We start from the raw sequence: 19455 nt of genomic DNA, 5'->3' as shown, positions 1-19455 counted from the left end.
ACTGAGAGAGAAGAGAGAGTCAATATGATGGACATTAGCTGAAAAGTCTGGCCTTTCAGTAATTGTGCCTGCTGCGGAGCAGAGGTTAGAGGTAAATGCCACACATGAGTATGTCCTACTATAATGAGTGGAAGAGGGTATGACACATTCACAAACACATTACAGACACACACTCACACACGTGTCATTTTGTAGAGGTATTAGCATGCAAATGTATTCAACTACAAGCGCACAAACATGTTTTGCAACACACAGGACTGCCGAGGTTATTTTAGAGGTGCACACTATCACGGATACTAGTTACCTTATCAGGGCTGTAATCATTAATTTCCTCCAACACTGATAATATATTTTGATATCTGCCAGATATATATTGTGTATATTTGACTTTCTCTAATAAGTTCAAGTTATTGACTTACCTGAGCAATATGAAAGAGCAGTTTGTTATTAAAGATGGGATTTTTCTCAAATAGAGTAAACATGACAAAAGCAGGAATAGTTGTTCGTCTATGCGTATATGTTCTCATAAATTATCAGCACAGGTTCAAAAATGGAAAAAGAAAACAAAAAGTCGCAGGAATTATATCACTGGTTTACACAGAGCATTCATTTCTGCCAGATTTTCTAAATTGATCAGCTCATAAGCTTAAAGAATGAGTAATTCTTGGTTTTGTCTTTGTCTATCATTTTACTATGTCATTCTTAGTTGACCTTTATGTTGCAGAAATACATTGTACAGAAATAAAAGTCAATTTCTCTTCAAAATAAAGTATATATTGTGACTGTGCAGGTCTAGGATATGATAAAGCCCAAAATCAACATGTTGTATTGGATTTTTAAGTATGGGACCAACAGCATATGCTTTAAATGTTTTCTCTCACACACGTCATGTGTTTACACATGCAGATTTTTTTTTTTACTTCACATGATCACATTCCCAATTTCTCTGTATTTTTGTCTGTAATGATTAGAACAGAACACATTTTTTTTTATTTGTTTGCTTTGCAGAACAAATAAATAAACATATAATGAAAAGCTGCATTCAGAGCACAGCAAGCATTACAGTGATGCAGAGTGATGCCTAATAATCTCTGACTTCCAAATGCAGCTGCACTTACTGCTACAGTATGTATATTATTCCATATTAATGAAGGTCAGATGAAAAAAATAATGCTGCTCACTGTCGATATTCATGCTGCACCACACATTCACCAACAATAAAGCTGGGAAATAACAGCAGACAAAATAAGGAAATTGTGTCTTTGACCACCAGACTGTTTAATAATGCATCCTGTCAATAGTAAGTCATATACATGCACTGATTCTTTATTTATGTGAGGAAGAATAATGTCAAAGAGGGTTAGCAGTGTTTATACACACACACACACACACACACACACACACACACACACACACACACACACACTCGAGGGTGAAAAACAACTTTTTTGTATGAAAGTTAATCAAATAGAATATAGCAAGTGTTTATTTATTGTATTAATACCCCTGCCAGTGGAGAAGCAGTGTACATTTGCAGGTAAACATACTTTAAGTGTAAGTATCTAGGCAGCAAAAGGACACATGTTGGGTTATTCAATTCAGCTGAAAGACCCCAGAGACAAAGGCAGGTTTGCAAATTTTATTATCTGCAGCAAGGAACTCGAACACAAGAGCTTTGAGGCAGGCAAGTATTACTGTTGTAAGAGTGTCTTTTCAGGGACTGGGCAGCATTTCACCAGTGGACTGCCAGAGTGGAGAGGACAGGTTAGTAAAGAACTAATGTGATTTGCCGCTGTTATACAATTTGAGAGCAGATTTGTGTTCTTACTTGAATCTCTTCATGTAGCTGCTGATGGGGGAGACACGCAAGGATTTCCAGAGGGTGAGATTGGTGAAGAGTGGACTTGCAAGTAAGTAAAAGATTTCTTTGTTTGCAGGGTCCAACCAGGAATCAAGCCAGAAGAATAACTAGGAGATAGGCTGAGAGAACAGTCAGGGAACTGCAAAAGAGTGATGAGATCATAGTAACTGAGCCTGATTACTCCCACACAGGCGTCAACAATCTGGAGGAGAATGGAGGTTCCAGCCGGTCCTTAAATCCAGAGAAGTAATGAGTAGAGAGGAACAGGTGTACCCACTGGACCCATGAGGCAGGAGCAGCCTCACCCACTGTAAACCAGAGCCAGAGCCTCTCCCAAATGCCAACTGAAAAAAAGATAAAAAGTGAAAGAGACAGAGACAGAAAGATAAAAAAACAAGCGCAAGAGGGAGAGAGAAGCAACATCTGCCAGGACCATGACATGCTGACACGTTTTTTGATGAGGAAAAGCTAAATCACATCAGCAGTCTCTCTAGCCATGACTTTATTTTCAATTCCTCCTAATGCAAAATAACCGTCTTACAGTTCCTGTCGTCAACTCTGGTTGATGTAAACACTACTAGTATACAAACACATAGATGTAAACACAAATACCAGTTTAAACTGCAGCTGCAAAAGTCAGTAAGCTTAATCAGCATTTTGTTAGCTTGTCTGGCAAGCCACTGGCTGTAACAGACATTTATTGATATTTTTAAAAATTTCTTCAGTGCAGCGTAATAAAAAAAAAGAACTCGCACAGCAGTGACATGAACTGTTTGTCCACCCTCCAACTCTGAGTTTTTAGCTGACAGTCAAAAGCCCTCTCACTCTCTTTTCATGCTTTCTGCCTTTTATTGTGAAAATGCCAACTAGACTCAGGAGGTAGAGGTTGATGGGTCGAGTGACCCCAGTGGAAATGGCAGTTTCACAGATGCCAATGTGTTGTGGCAGGTTTAAAAATATGCATATTAGCATGCATGCGTGCCTGTCCACAGCATGTTTAGGGTTGCTTTGCCCCATTTTTGTTGTACCTATATAACTTCATATACAAATTTTAAAATCAGGTGCCAACATGAGCATTCATCTGTGCTTGGACTTTGTGTGTGGTCCAAACCCCCTGTTATTTTGCCAGATGCTACCTCCTCTTTATCCAATATGTTTCCTCCTTGGTGTCTTTTTTGTCACTCAGCTGCTACTTGTCATTTTTGTCTTTATATATATATGAAGACATTTATGAAAGCGATATATATATATATATAGGCAACCGTTCTACCCACTGAACATGATTGACATATAGTATGGTTATTTTCCGGGTTTGTTTTATTTGTGATGCTCCCTGCACATTGTGTAATGTAAAGGATGGATGGGTGTGTGCTATAATCAATCAATCCATGAACCATGGTTTATATTGCAAACCCTCCTGTTTCTGTGTGTTTTCATGTCAGAGCTCAGTGTTGCATATCCCGATGTTAGTAATTTAATTATACCCTGTGCACAGTTCATTCAGCAAATATTTAATTCAGCAGCAAGTATATAGAAGCTGAAAGATTCATTTATGCAGGTCACAGCAAGTATATGTCATCTTTCTTCCGTTTCTTCAAATTAACATTTAATTCCTAAATGTTGGTTCTAGTCTGTATAAAGTAATTATAATTTTGTCACACTTATATCTATAAAATGTAGACTTCTCAGCTTAATATGGGCACATATGCACACAGACACACCTCCGTTACAGACTTTGGTCAGAACAGCAATTATTGTCTCACCATACCATTTCATAGTTGTAATGATTATGTAGTACCAACTGTTCTCTGGCCCACACGGACTGAATCTTTGTTGCTATCAGACACAAAATGGCTACTCTCATATGGAGGTCAACTGATATGAGGGTAAGCATTCAGGCACAAAATGACCACTGTTGAAATGTGGATAAGTAGGCTGACCTTAGATAAATTTGCTCCCGGGCACTAGCTTTCTTAGAATATTTATCTGAGGATTGTGGAGGACACAAAACCTTGGTACAAAAACTCAGAGGCACCCAGCATAAGTGAAAACATTCAAATACCCATCCTACTAAATGTGTATAGGATGTATTACAACTGCTATTGTTATTCTGCCTGGCTCAGTTGGTATTTTTCAGTCATCCGTGGCAGCAATAGTTGGGGTTGGTACCCCACTGAGGACAACCTCAGTTCTCCAACCTGAATGACAAAATAAGCTGTCATTTCCTTCCAAAATGACCCATATGACCCATAATAACCAGTGCTGTCAAGTTTATTGTGTCCTCACCTGGGGAGTTAAATTGTAACCTTACTAAACAAGTGTCAACAGCTGCAGTTTGACTCAGGGGGATTGCAAATAAGTGCACTGATATACACTGGCAGGGAATTTATCCCCAGAACTAACTTGATCTGAGTCTGCATTTTTGTGCTGGCACACTTTTCCTGAAGTACTTCTTAGATTATGGTCCCGGAAGTCCACTTTTAATGAAATGACCTGAAATATGATGTCTTATTAGATGCCAAACCACTGCGGAATAAAGTTCACGTTACAAATATAACACAAGTGGTAGTTATATTTGATTGACCAACACAGCATGTTGGCAGATTACAGTGAATTTTGCAATGCACTGCTGCATGACAGACCAGATTCTACACAGCCAATGTGGTGGCTAATGAGAGGGCTGTGTCATGCAGTGCTGTTGTGTGAATCTAGCAAAAAACTGTTTTATTTATTTGGGTGTCAAAATAGTTTTTCTTGCCCTGGTGACAACAGTAGCTGGAGACATGTTTTTAGTTGGGTTGAGTCAGTGCTTCGAAGATTTCAGATTTTACTTTGAAAGTTGGGCGCTTGTTCAGTCAGTATTGCTACAGCTACTTTTCTTTTGGTTCACTGATGAAAGGCGGAAGGATACTGTTTTGTGAAAGTATGGGAATGTTTTGGTAAGTGACCATGCAGACAGGTGATAAAATTATAATAGTCGGCCATTAATTGTCAGGATATGCTGAAGTTTAAGGGTAAAAGCTAAAATGCTGTGCACCAGTTTTACTGCCAAAGGAAATACAAGCCTGGTTCCTGCAAAGATAAGACTGTGTCTGTCTTTGGTTCACCTTCATTACTACATAGTGAACCTAAACAGTAAAGGTTACTAATGAGCTAATGAGCAAGGCTAAGGAAGATTATGCAGAATTATGAAGTGTTGAAGAATTTTAGAAAGGTTACTGTAAATGCAAACTCTGTGAAGAAGTAGTAGATTATGATTCAACAACAACAAATAACAAATATTGAAAATTACTGAAAATGTGTAAGTTGAACAAAAAGTTTTTGAGAATTGTACGAATCTCAGCTGATTTTTTAAAATTATTATTATATTATTTTTTAGCCTTTATCGAGAGAGGACAGTGTAGAAAGGAGAGTGAGAGAGAACAACAGGGGGAAGACATGCAGTAAAAAGCCTCAGGGCTGACTCAAACCCAGAACTTGTAATACAATATCCTACTCAATCCAGTACACTATACCATCACATTAGTGAAACTAACTTTCACATATATCAGCCCACATGCACTAAAGTGAGCCATGCTGTGTAGAGTTTGCATGTTCTCCCCATGTATGCATGGATTGTCTCCAGCTACTCCAGCTTCTTAACCCAGTCCAAATACATGCATGGGGTTAGATTAATAGCTGATTTTAAATTGGGTGTGAATTTGAGCATGAACCATTGTCACTTTGTGTTAGCACAATGATAGACTGGTAACCTGTCCAGGGTGGCCTGTGACTGATGGGATAGGTTCCAGCCCCCTTGCGACCTTGAGTTAGATAAGTGGATGAAGATGGTTGGATGAAAACGTGATATATGTGGTGTATACTACTGTATTGTGATCCACTGTGGAATTCCTACACCAGTTTATGAATTTGTTTCCCCCATGGTCATTAAAGTTGTTACATAAAGTGTAGAAATGAATCCTTGCTTTTTGAAATTTTTTTTAGATCTTACACTGATAATCTGTTAAACCTGTTTTACAACCTTTCATTCAGTTTCATCACTTAGTGAATGAGTCTTTCTGTATTCTCTCTTTTTGTTGGTTGGTTGATTGTTTGGCTGGTTTGCAGGAATGGAAAATAACTGGCATACATGTTGACGAAATGTGAGATAGATAGCATTTAATTTAATCTTCATCCGTTTTCTTCCGGTTAATTTTATCGATGCAATAAAATATCAGTTTCATCTAATTCCTAAGTTATCACTTGCGTCCAAATTAACCATTAAGCCTTATAAGTAAATATTTCATTTTTAGGCACGTGTATCACCTTTGTTTGCAACATGATCAGATAAACTAACTGTGAAAAGAAGCAGACTTATTGATGTGAAAGAGTAATAAAGACTCTAAATGCCAATCATAGCTACAGATTACATCAACATCTGTTGTCTTTGGTCTGCTCTATAGTTGCACTCAATATAAGAAAAAACCTTCTGTTGCAACACTCTGAATGACCACTTCGTGTCATGTTCATAATCCAGTGAATTAGATTTAGCAAAAAGTATGTAAGATCAACCGGATAAAAGAGAAATATAAAATTAGAGTTTGGCTCAATAAATTAATTAAACAATAATAATAATAAATTGATCACTGATAAATCACAAATTGAATTTATAAATGTTACATGTTTTGTGTCACGTGTCCACAACAGGACCTCACTGTCACTCATGTGTATAGGAAAATAACGTCTACAATATCATCAATCCCATGTGCATTTTTTTCCCCGTTACTTTCAAGAAAAACAAAAGGAAGCACGTCTCTGACTTTCAATCAAATCAACTTTTAATGAAACTGTAAAGTTCAAAAGAAACAAGGGATTTTTTTTAAAGAGCAACTACATATCCATATCGTCTCGGAGCCGACTTAAACTCTATGCATGACTGCTCTTCTAAAATCTCAGAGGAGATATGGGTGAATGGGAACAAGTCTGGCTGACAGAATGGCGCAGTGTAAAGGAAAAGTGAAGTGTGTGTGTGTGTGTGTGACAGGGTAATGTAATTTGCTTTTGTTTAACCCTGAGCTGTAGGGTCTCTTGTTTTAATAGAGTAGTAGATTAGTTTTGCAAACTCACATAATTAGGTAAGTGATAAAGCATACTCTGGTATTTCTGTTCTGCCATTATAGTGCTGTCTCCCTCTCTCTGTCTTTCTCCCTCTCCCTCTCTCTGGCAGAAACACACAGATATTCATACTCTCGAAACACGTATATATTATATATATTCAGGAGATTATGGGAATAAATATATATTGTTCTTGCTTTGAGCCAAAATATCATCCTTTATCTCCCCCAGTATCCCATGATAAAGGCTGGGTGTTGTTTCTTGCTCATTTGTTTTCTTTGCTTCTTCCTGTACGTCCTTCTGCTCCATTCCTACATCAGTAAACAGTCTGGGCATAAATCCATCGTCCACAATGTCTACCGTTCACAGGCAGACAAATTCACATCTGCTTTTTTTAAAAGGAAATTGCAATTCTGAGAACATGCAAGTCTATCACACTTAAATTAAATACACATGCTATGCCTTGCATTAAATTCATTGAGGAGTAATGAGATTTGCCAAGTAATCAAATAAATGCTTATGTTGCAAATTTACCATAAGAAATGCACTCAAACAGACACAAATATGCTGTATGAGAGCGTTTAAGCATTTTATTCTACATTATTCATAGTACTGAAAAAGGTAATCACTTTAGAGAGAAAAGAAAATAAAAGAAAATGAAAGAGAGAGAGAAACAGAGATAACATTGCTATGGTTATTGCTGGTATTGCCCACAAGCACCATCTGCTAGAACACAGGGTCACAGCACACCTCCGCTTAGGTAGGCTCCCAAGGTGAAGTGTGTGTGTGTGTTCCCTTATATATTCACCTTGTGCATGTTTGGGCATCAGGGTTTACTTTACAAATCACTATGAAATTCATAAATATTGAGTTATTTAGTGCAGTGTTTCTCCATAATAAACAAAAATTAGCCAATGTAACTCTTCTAAAAAGAAGACAGGTTAAGGTAAGGTTAATTTCCCTAAATAGACCCAGATAGACATTAGTTTGATAACAATCAGGGATAACTTCAGAACTTACATTTACCAGTACCACAGAAGAAATTTCACTTGAATTTGTTTCTGTTAGATTTGTATTGTTGATTGTCATTTATGCTTAGAAATATTTACTTATATATGCTTAGAGTTTTGTAATTAGTTGTAGATTGGTAGAGGTTTTGATCCTTGATAGTCTGCAAACTTTGTGTGTATTAGACAGCACTTTGGGAGCATGAGAGGTCATACCGTGTCTTATTGTTTTATGGTACGATTTACGTAGTTGCGTCTGTTCTAGTCTAAGTGCTCTTTGTTTAGATGAACTGCAGGACTTCCTCACCGTGTTATCTAGGATGAACCATCTAGGGTGAGGGGGAGGCTACCCTCTTCCTGACCAAGGATGTTTGACCCTTTGATCAGCAGTCCACACACACACACACACACACACACACACACACACACACACACACACACACACACACACACACACACAGGCAAGGTACTCTTTGTTTGTATGTAGACGTCGTATGTTAATGAACCTATGCATATTCATGTAACCTCAATAAAAGGATAGTGTATGGGAGGACGGACGAGACCAACTGGAGTCAAGCGGTTGTCCGGTTCTCTCCCGTGCACGAGTAACATGAAGAACTTTGCCTATTTGTGTCTTGCTTAGCAGTGTAATTATATTGTCTTAACGTTCCAGCGAATAGGTTTATGCTACAAACCTAACAGTTTCAGATACCAGTATGGCAAGGTCATTTGCTAGTGTCATTGGCCATGTCATTTCCAGGCTTGCAATGTTGTCTGAAGTCCAACATAGTATTGGTAGTTATGTGGCTGCATCCATGTACGGAGAACGGGTACCGAGTAGGAACAGTTATGAGTAGCACAAACGGTTAATACCATAAGAGGCAGACAGTGAGAAAAGAAGAAAAAACAAAAGAACACAGTTTTGTCTTGTTAATACATAACTGACCTCTTTTCTTCCTGTTTGTGGCTCCATGCAGAACGAGGGTAGAGGGAAAATAACGGAAGAGAAGCAATGTATGATTAAAAATGGAAGTACGATTTTTTTTTTTTAAACAGTGAAAAAAAGAACTGAGTGTGAAAAAGGGAGACCAACCAGGCTGGCAATCAGATAAAATGATGCAGGCTGCAAAATGACCGGTTTCAGATATATTCATAGTTCATCCAGTATATGGCATGCTTTCCAAGTTAAGTATAAACACAGCTGCAGAGATACGAATGTGTGCGCTTGTGTCTACATTTTTATGTGTCTGCGTGTCGCGTCGATGTGACAAGGTAAGCTGGGACATGAGAGACATGAGAGTCAGCAAGCTCAGCGGGGGTGTGTCAAGACATCCCTTCTCAAAAATCAAACCTGTGTTTTAAAGGCATCAAGTACAAATGAGTTTGATGGAGGGGTCACAGCTGCATGAGCACATATGCATTCCTATACATGCCAGCACACAAAAACTGCACATTGATACAAACACACACATAGAGCTCATCTGCTGAAAGCTCGTGCAGCTGCACTCCAGACAGCAGTTTGCTGGAGAACAAGATCGGAGAAAACTTTATCTTATGTAAGTTGTCTGTGTTACTACACATTCATGGGCACACAAACCCTCGAGCTGAACTTGAAAATCATAAAATGCACTTGAAATGCTGTCAGTGTTAACAAAACAACATAATATCATAAAAAAGTTGGCTTTGGAAATTTGGCTTCAGAAAATCCCTAATCCATACTCTGCTGGCATTCTTTTCAAGTCATTTTAGAAGAGATATGCACCAGTGTGCCATGCCAACACATAGAAACGCAAGGACTTGGGGAAAAAAGCAACAACAAAGGAAAACAACCAATCCTATTTCTCACCTCATTTCTCACTATAATGCACCATGAAGATAACCTTGCAAGTTGCAAGCAATTGATGTTCATGTGAATAAGAGTGCCGTTCAAAGAGCAATTAATTTTCTCATGAGAAAATGGTTCTTAATTAGACTAGCAGTGTGTAGGCTTGGGTTATATAAAATTAACTTCACAAATATATTTCACTTTGCTAAAATAAAGTACTTTTAGCTAAACTATTGCTGAAGTATACTAAAGTAGGCCAGTATTTCTTAGTCTACTTCTTGTCTCTTTTAGCCTCTAACTAGCTGTCTACCCATTTCTTATAAGGCTGTTATGTAGTTTTTCACTCTGGTTTCATTTCTTTCTCAGTTTGCTGAAGTAGCTAAAAAAAAGCACTTAAAGTTTTCACTGAGTGAAAATAGCCACTTATTGACAATTTCATCCAGCTAGCTGCTGCCTCGTGTCTTTCACATCCTTTTTAACAAATCCATGTTATTTTATTTCTGCTTCTCCTTAATGCATTGTCTTTTTCTTTTCTTTCACCGTCCGCATTGAACAGGAAACATGACTGTCCAGTGTTTCCAGAATTTCTTTCACGGTATTACAAGAGCGGCGTACCCTGACTTCAGTGTTAAATCCAGCTGAAAAAGAAGCGTAATCATATCAGTGCTGAGCAGCAAAGTGGGTTATTTGACAGCAGAAAGAGAGACTGAAAGGGACAAGAGCCAGTCTCATTGCTGCTACAGGGAAAAGCTAATTCTGCTCTTTCAAAGGGCATGAAAAGAACGACACAGGAGAAGAGAAGAGAGTCGGTGAACAGATCTGTTCAATTCCATCTTACAGTCTACACCGGACATGTGCAAGAGGGATTAACCAGGATAATAAAGGGTTGTAATGATGGAAATTTTAGAGAATCAAAGCATGGGGCTGAGTGTGCCACAGAGGACAAATAGACTGAAAGGACAGGGAAGACAGACGGTTAAGAGTTTGACTATCCAGCTCGATCTTCTCTGCAACTCTTATTAAAAAGCTTGAGTAGGAAAGATTCTGGAGAGTAGAGCCCATTCTTCATTTTGCTGCAGTCTCAACTGAACGGCCTTCAGTACAACTGTGCCTCTAAGCCCTGATCCTTTGGTGAATAGACTGAATTTACAACAGCAGACATAATTAATACCCAGTTGAACTGACAGGAAAATAATAAAGGTAAGTAGAACGACATGAAGGATATAAGGTTGAAAAGTTGCATTCCAGTATGTTCTGCTGAGTTGCACACAGTCAGTGCAGTCTATTGATGGAAGGAGGAATGCTAACTAGCTCCATATCATCACTTTTTTAAATTTGAGGTCAGATACCTAGAGTTTGGGAAAATTGAGAAAAAAAAGTTGAACTACTGATTAGTGAGTCATATGTATAATTGAAAAAAAAAACATGAGAATCCCAGTTCTAATTAATAGCATTAGCTGAAAATGTAAATAGATAGAACTAATCAATGGACAGAAAAATTGTTTAAAACAGCCTTGCATTGCGAATTTGGGAGCACAGATTGTTTATAAAAAATGGATGTTGCCTCAGGGCCTTGGAAGTAAAGCCAATGTGAAAAGTGTTGAATTGTATAAAACCCTATGAGAAAATTACTCTACTATTCAATTGATCTATGGCCCAGGTAACTTTTTGCTGATAAGTTTCAATTTTTTGTTTACTAGTTTGAACACAACTTGATCCTTTGTTCACTTATAAATTATCCCAATTGGAGTAAATTAGATAACAAAGCAGGAAATGATTATGACTGACAACCTTTTGGCATCCTGTTGTAACAGTAAAACAGGTGACACTCCAGACCTGTCACACACAAACACTGTGTCAACAGATTTTTAAAAAATTAATATGCACCTTTTTTTCTGTTTTACTGTAGTAAGAAACACTACAAGAAGATATTTGACACCGTCAAAATTATTTTTTAATCACTTTTAACCTTTGTTTTAACAACATTTCACCAAATTTACCTGTAAAGTAAGCACTCCTTAGATAATATATATCGTGTAATTGGATTCAGCGCTGTTAAATTTTCTGCCCCAACAGAACCCCTGAGCTGGGAAGAACTTGATGGGAAAGGCTGGAAGGGTTTCAGGGTTTGATATAATAAATCTACCACAAATTATCATTAGGGCTGGAAGGTTTTGCTTCAACACATGTTTTATTTACAAACACAGATGATGTAAATGAGCACATCTGCCAATGAATTAATTTGACTGACTGCAGACTGCCAATTAAGTCCTGATGGTGGACTATGTAAAACATTGCACATGTCTGGAAAGCCAAAGACTTCTTGGGATATATATATTTTTTTACTTGTTTTGTGGTTCTGTGTAGCTAAACTGTAAAGAGCATGTTTAATTCTTGCTCTCTGTGGTTTTAGTGTCATAACACTACAGAGGTTTCTTAAATTTCAGTGCCTGAACTCTAACTCTTGCCTTCTCTGTCTTTTTGTCTGATATAATGAAACAGTTATGTATACACAAACAGCTCCCCCCCCCCCCCCACCCCCCACTAAAATCTCTTGGATTTCTGTCAGATAGTGTTGGCAACCCTAACTCCACCACACTAACAATGTCTGCTATGAATAGAAATAATTGCCATGCCTACAACAGTGCCACAAATTCTACACCTGCTTCTCCCACACCTTAAATCACAGATGCAATTACCTGTGCTACGGTGGTCGGTCAGCAAAGATATATCACTTTTAGCAGCCATGCATGCAAGTTTTGGTTTTCTTCTTCTATTTTTCACACAGGCACATCTAAAGCTAAAATGTTATGCATCTTTTGTTGGTTGTCTGTCATTTTTGGGTAATGTTTAACTTCACTATTAGGCTGCTATTTAATCAGATTTTATCATTTTATAGCTAGGCCTGAATCTACAGCAAAAAGAGATCAATAGATTTTTTTTTCATCTTCAAAGCAGGCAGGAGAATCTTTACAATGGTGTATCATCAACTTTTCAAAATATGACTATATGAAACTTGCATCATTTCATACTCATTACTGTTGAAAGAAGATATGAGAAGATGGATAGACTAAATTGTACAGGACACAAAGAAGATGTGATTTTTAACTATATTAGAAGTGACTTCAGAATAAATCTGAAACAAAAGGGGGAACTAATGCTATTTCTCAAAGAAGTCAACAGCGGGATGGATATTTCAGTAGTAATTATTTTACACATCTTTGCAGCTGATTCAGACACACAGAACAGAACACCATTACTGCACAAAATCTTTCACAAACCTGGGACAGAAGTTAATGACTTGCTTCTGGAAGAAGAGAGGGTTGGGTCTTTTCCTGAGACGGAGACATAAAGTGAGGAATGAGAATTATTAGGAAGGACAGATTGAGCGAAACTGAAATGGCAGCAAGAAGGTGAAGCAGGGACACGAAAAAAGAAGAGGAACAGTGATAAACACATGAATTGTGGGAAAGAGACAGGAGAGACAGTCAAAGAGAATGATTATATATAGATGCAGTGAAGGGGCAGACAGGTTGGCAAAGGAAAAGACAAGAAAAGGAGACACAGTGAATGAGCGGTATGCCTTCTCCATGACAGAAACAAATATGTGGTGAAGAAAGCAGATGAACAGCAGACATCAAAAAGCTAGTTATGCAGGTGAAGATCTCTACTAATCATTAGAGTGCAGTCACTCTCACACACACAAAACAGCATCTCTATAACAAGCCCTGTATCTACAAATCATTAGCATGTGTAAAATGGAAGAGAACGGGCGTTTAGGACAGAGAGAAAATACAGACGTGCATGTCAGGTCAGCTGTTTCATCATGCTCAGTGTTTAGTTTGAAAGCAAAAGAAACTAAAACTAAAACATTTGTTTTTATTACAGACAAAAGGACTGTACAGTAGCAGTCCCAATCTCACATGCTAGAACTTACTATTATTTATTTTTCATTTTGTTTTGTAGGCTTATATTTTCTTTGAATGTTGAACATTTAACTCGTAAAAAAATGACAAGGCTAATGCAGTGCTTATGTTATACTTTTGTGAGCTATTTGCAATGTTGTCCTTTCTGTTCTGTTAGGTTCTCTGTTAAGCTCACGTGGAAAGTGCCCCCTAGTGTTACCAGTCAGTTTTCAGAGAACCATTTTGAGGACGCTCCTCATTTGGTTAAATCAAATAAATGAATAGATGAATAAATAGGGTCTATAGAACAAACTATTTTATCTTTCCTATGGGATTGTTAAAAAAGAGTGGGACATAACTTTAATTTTAAGGAATGGAGGCAGTATGTTTTCATATTTATATCCTGTATATGATAGTTGATTAGCATTCTGCAGTTTAATTATCCATTATCATTTATGTAATACATCAGACATCAATTCAATTCAGTTCAGTTCAATTTTATTTATATAGCACCAAGTCACAACAACAGTTGCCAAAAAGTGCACATCAATACACACAGACATATTTGCCACAAGACAAATGAGTACAGCATGTCTCAAAGCCATATGAATCTTGTCTTTTGACCATGAGACAAGGCCTTGGCACTTGTTCACAAAAGTTAATGAGCTTTAACCCACACTTCGTCAGGGCTTCATCAGCTAAATTTGTCTGTATTTTCAGGCTGTTTTTCTTCTCTAGCACCAAGGCTGACCTGTTCAAATAATTACTTAAGTGGTCATAGCACACCGACAGTCCAAAGACAATTCCCTTTTCAATTGTAAGAACAAAAGCTACAGGGACACACCAGAAAAAGTGTACAGTCTGGAATAGCCAAGCAATATAATCTTGTGATTAGTTTGATAATGTACTGTAGATGAATGAATTTTAAACTTTCCTAACAGTCCAATTCTGCAACAGAAACATATGTGAAATAGAAATAATTTCATTTTATATTAAAAAACAAATGATTAAAATTTAACTAAAACAGTTCGCATGAAATTCTCTCCAGTACTTGTCAGAGTTAGTACATGCACTACTCTTGTGGATGTTTGCATCAGACTGTATATGACTGTTTAATCAACATATTCCTACTGGTTTGCTTTCTAGACATGAATCATAATGTTTTTAAGTGACCTGGATTAAGGATTTTAGTTAGAAGGAATGATTTTAATTAATGCTAGTAAGAACTTCTGAACTTCTATAACAAGTGATAAGATTGATGAAGATCCTAAAAGAGTATGAATGTTGAAAATCCGGTTGCAACTACAACTAAGGAGAAACAAATATACAAATAGCTCAAACTGAGTGTTCATTCCAGTACCACTATTTCAGCCTCACTGTCTTGCCTGATTGTAACTCCATGCTCTACTTACCCATACAATTAAATCAGGATCAGTTCTCACCATTAAAAACAAATAAACCTAAACCTAATTTAGTTTATCCTGCACAGACAGTCTCCAGCAATTTAAATGTAACTGTACTGGACTGAAGCAGTGTGCAGGTTTAAAAATGTCACTGTAAAATATATCTACATTGTTAAGGCTCAAGGTCATTGCACAGACTACCACGTGTCTATTTTGCAATCTAATTATTCTGTGTAGCCTGTTGCCTCAATTGACGCCTGTACTTGTCCTTCACCCTGAATTTCACCCCTGGATTGCTCCTCCTTTGCCCCACCGCTAGATACAATCAGTTGGACACATCTCCAGTTGTTTGCACCAACCAGCGTGCAACATTTTTTACCACAGCTGTTATGGTGATGAATGTCAATTTATTATTTTTAGAATGACCAGCTCCCTGCTGTTTCTCTTCCTTGTGTTTTTCTGCCTAAAAGAAATAGCATTAATTGTGTTTGGCCTGTGACCTGGCTGGTTCACTCATGTTCATTTATTTAGACTTTGGTATTCTAATCGTGTAACAAACCTGTGACAAACAAGAGGTGCTTGTCTAAGTCTGGAGGCAAGTTTAACTCACTGCACACACCGACTTTTGCAAAAACTTTAGGCTGTGACTAGATTTAGTAGCGCTACTCTTCTTTTCTTTGTTTTCTTTTTTTCTTATTTTCATGAAACATCAAAAAGTAATATTTCTAACTCTAATGGCATGTTTTATGTAATGTGTTTACTGGCTATGACTTCCAAAAAATAATCAGCATCCGCCCTTGACATGTGAAGTAAAAGTTCTTGTATTTATAACATATTTATTAATGTGGTGTAGCTACAAAATCCCCTGGGGGTTGCTTTAGGATGGACATTCATTGAAAAAAGCTACCAAATCAAACATACAGAGCTACCCACTGTGGGGACGCTTTTGGAATAAGTGACCAGCTAAAAGCACCTTACTTTTTTCATTTAAGTTTTGTTAAGTTTTACAATTGTTCAGTTTCTGTTATTTTACATGATTACTAACTAAATGCTTGCACGATCTATACTGTTTCAAAATAGTCAATTTACATGAAGTCAAAACGAGTGAGCTCTCCCATCTACTTTACATTTGTACAAACTACACATTAATTAGTATGAGGAACCAAACCCTTTAAATGCTTTTAGATTCTACATACAGGGGCTACATTCATTAAGTTTCATAAGAAACAGTAAATCATAATTAATGTCAGGCTTATTTTGACTGCTTTATAACATATTCCTTAGTTCTGTTGGCAATATGCTGCACTAGGGATGGCACAAACGGTAGTAACCAGACCGAAAAGCAGCGCACATTTCGGTGCCTTATTTCGGTGCTTTTTTTTCCTGAGCTGTGATACACTTTAGATTCTAGCCAATCATTTTACGTTTCCGAGGATAGTAGGCGGGGCCAGGTACGTACGTTCTTTTAGAGCAGAGCTACAGATTAAAATGCCCCAGGCGAAGCGGTCAAAAGTCTGGCTGTACTTCACAGCAAAATATGCAAACTCAGCAGCCTGCAACAAGTGCTTTAAGCTGATACTGTGATTGTCACGGTTTGCCGGGGCAAGCCGTGTGGAGGTGGAGAAAGGACCCAAAAGGCGGCAGCTCTGGTGCAGGTGAGTATTTATTTACAGGAGTGGGTACAAACAGCAACGGGGTGTGAACATGAAACCGAAAACCTAAACTGGGTAAACTAACAACACAAACCAGGAATGACGGTGCAGGGAGATCCGGGGAAATACACATGAAGAGACGCAGGGAGACCGAGGGGAAACAACACAGACGAACCAGCAACTACCATGACAGAAGACAAACTTAAATACACTCAGAGAACACAGGGAGATTACACACAGGTGAGGAACACAGCTGAGAGTGATTACGTGACGAGAGTAGGGAGACAAACTGAAAACACTCACATAAGACGCAGACCTTCACAATAAAACAGGAAACACATACTAGCAATGACATAACACACCAACTTAACACAGACTGGGGGACACAGAACATATGAACATGAACTATGAAACAGAAGAGTATAAACACCCAAGGTGACCAAAACCACAGAATACTAATAAACTAAACATAAACACGGAGTCGCAGACTCCGGATCATGACAGTGATACTGTCAAAGGAGGTAACACCTCAAATCCGATGAAACACCTGGCGACGTATAGCATTTTTTTTAAAAGCCAAGAAATGCGCCGTATTTGATAGCTTGCTGTGAGACCTCACACCGAGCGCATCTACTGCGGGTGGGTTGCCTGTTATCGGACCCGGAGTTAGCAACATCCCCAAAAACCCGAAGAATAGAGTCCTGGCCCCTAGCCCTGCCAGTGTAGCAGAAATGATGACGGATGATGATGGCAGCAGCAGCCATTCTTCTCTGTGTGAGTAGCTTAATGTTGTTCGTGTGTAATTTACGTTGAGTAGGCTCACCACGTTATTACATTAATGCATGTAAGGTGAACTAGCAAACATCATCATAGCTACATGCGGCTGTCTTCTTGTTTGATGGCAGATGCTCCCTTCACTCTGGCCAAAAAGGCTAAAATGACCAAAGAAAAAGTGGAAAACAGTTAAACATGAGAGGTTTTTGGACAAAGTTTGTGTTTTTTCCATTGTTTAAGCACTGCTTCCAGCCAAGAGTGATACCATATATGCCCCATAGCGGCAGAAAAGGCTAACATTGTTATCTTTTTACAAAAAAACAGCTGAACATGAGAGGTTTTTGGACCAATTTTGTGTTCTCCATTCTTTAATCACCGGTTTGAGCACCGTTTAAGCACCGGCACCGTTTCAAAAGTACCGGTTTGGCACCGGTATCGGATAAAACCTAAACGATACCCATCCCTATGCTGCACTGATTACAATGAGAGAAAAACTGAAACAGTATCCCAGTACTGTGCTTTAATCAGTGCTAACTGCTCCAAATCTGACCCTGTTGACACTAAAACAATTCATCAACTTATTAACAGATGTATTTATAACCAGTAAGAAGGAAAATACAGTTTTCTCACATGACCTTAAAAACATACCATTATACAATATATGCTACCTCTAGTCCTCCTTTAAAACTGATTGTCAGTTGATCCGTGATGGACTGGCGACCTGCTTAGTGTGTCCTCTGCCTTTGGCCCGCTGTCAGTCCCCATGTAACTTTAACTGGATAAGCAGAAAATCCAGTTCAGAAAAGAAATTGATGGATGGGCGACTACTACTCTCAATATATGTATAGTATGTGTGGGTGTGTGAAGGTTCATGTGCATACGGACGATTCTAGAAGTATTTTATGGGCTTCATCCAACACAGCGAGTTCACTGTATAGGTTACTGAGGTTCAAGCTTATATCCTTGTTAAATGTTTTATGAGAAAGGCCAAGAAGTCACGCGTATCACCTTCACAATTCTGTGAGTAAGAAAGACTTAGCCATCTATTCAGCTGAAGATGGGTTCCAGTTTCTCTGGCTGCTTCTTCATTAGCCAGAATAACCTAAAAGACTATGCATTATTTGACTTTGCTTGTATCCATATTTTTTCATGTTTCAATTAATTGATAGGTTTGATAAAAAAAACAAAACAATCTTTTTATACCATTTTATCTACAGTTTCTACCGTAACAGAAAATACTGCACAAATGCATCAGCTGTAATGTTGGTAGTCCATCCATCCAGCCATCGTCCAGTATTCTGAATGCATAAATATAATGAATGTACTTGTTACTTTTTTAATTTTTTTAATTTAAATTTTTGTAAAACTTTTTTTGGGTTAGGGTGCTTTCTGTTCCATTAGCCCTGTGGGAGCCTAAGAGTTCAAATGCTTCTTTTATGTCCTGAAGAGTATAAATTTATTTTATTTCAAATTAAGGAAAAGTTGGAAAAAAGAAATTTTATTTTGATATTTTATTTAAAATGTATGAATTTTACTTTATTGTTTACAGAGACCCCAAGGTCCAGCAGGAGTTATACTGATCATGCCTCAAGTCTGCTGCAATTAAAATACCACCAAACCATTTACACAGTGAACATCACATGACTGCCCGTGCGCTTCTGCTAGTGACTCTGCTTACTCTTAAAGCACAGTGAGTGTTTTAGTATGCCAGATGCAGCCTATAGTCAGGCCACAGCCCTACAAACCTTTAAAACAAGTGAATGGCAAAAGAGCAAAAAGGAAATGGTTTTGTGAACAGTGAAATAGACCAGTATGAACAGAGTACTTGTCCCTCTCCCTGAAAGCTAACAAACACTGGTGTTGCTGTGTACCCAAACAGAGTCAAGTATACAGACATCAGTGCTCTTTTCCAAATCAGAAGAAATGTGATGCAT

The 19455-nt window shown here is 38.0% G+C and overlaps 1 protein-coding gene across 4 annotated transcripts in view; it reads right to left on the bottom strand.

Moving 5' to 3' along the window:
- Nucleotides 1–1426: 1426 nt before the first annotated feature.
- The window catches only part of LOC113036221 (uncharacterized), a 66477-nt gene continuing 48448 nt past the window's right edge, over nt 1427–19455 (bottom strand). For 2 of the 4 annotated variants that reach the window (XR_003274431.1, XR_003274434.1), the window contains 3 exons: nt 13069–13122; nt 8909–8919; nt 1427–2205 (listed from right to left, as the gene is read on the bottom strand). The gene's annotated coding sequence lies outside the window, so the exon portion shown is untranslated. The remainder of the gene's footprint in view (nt 2206–8908; nt 8920–13068; nt 13123–19455) is intronic. The other 2 variants (XR_003274433.1, XR_003274432.1) reach the window with 2 other exon arrangements.

The sequence above is a fragment of the Astatotilapia calliptera genome, chromosome 14 (genome assembly GCF_900246225.1).
Source record: "Astatotilapia calliptera chromosome 14, fAstCal1.2, whole genome shotgun sequence".
Taxonomy (NCBI): Eukaryota; Metazoa; Chordata; class Actinopteri; order Cichliformes; family Cichlidae; genus Astatotilapia; species Astatotilapia calliptera.
Note: the sequence above shows the minus strand (reverse complement) of the source record. Positions and strands in the feature narration are given on the sequence as shown.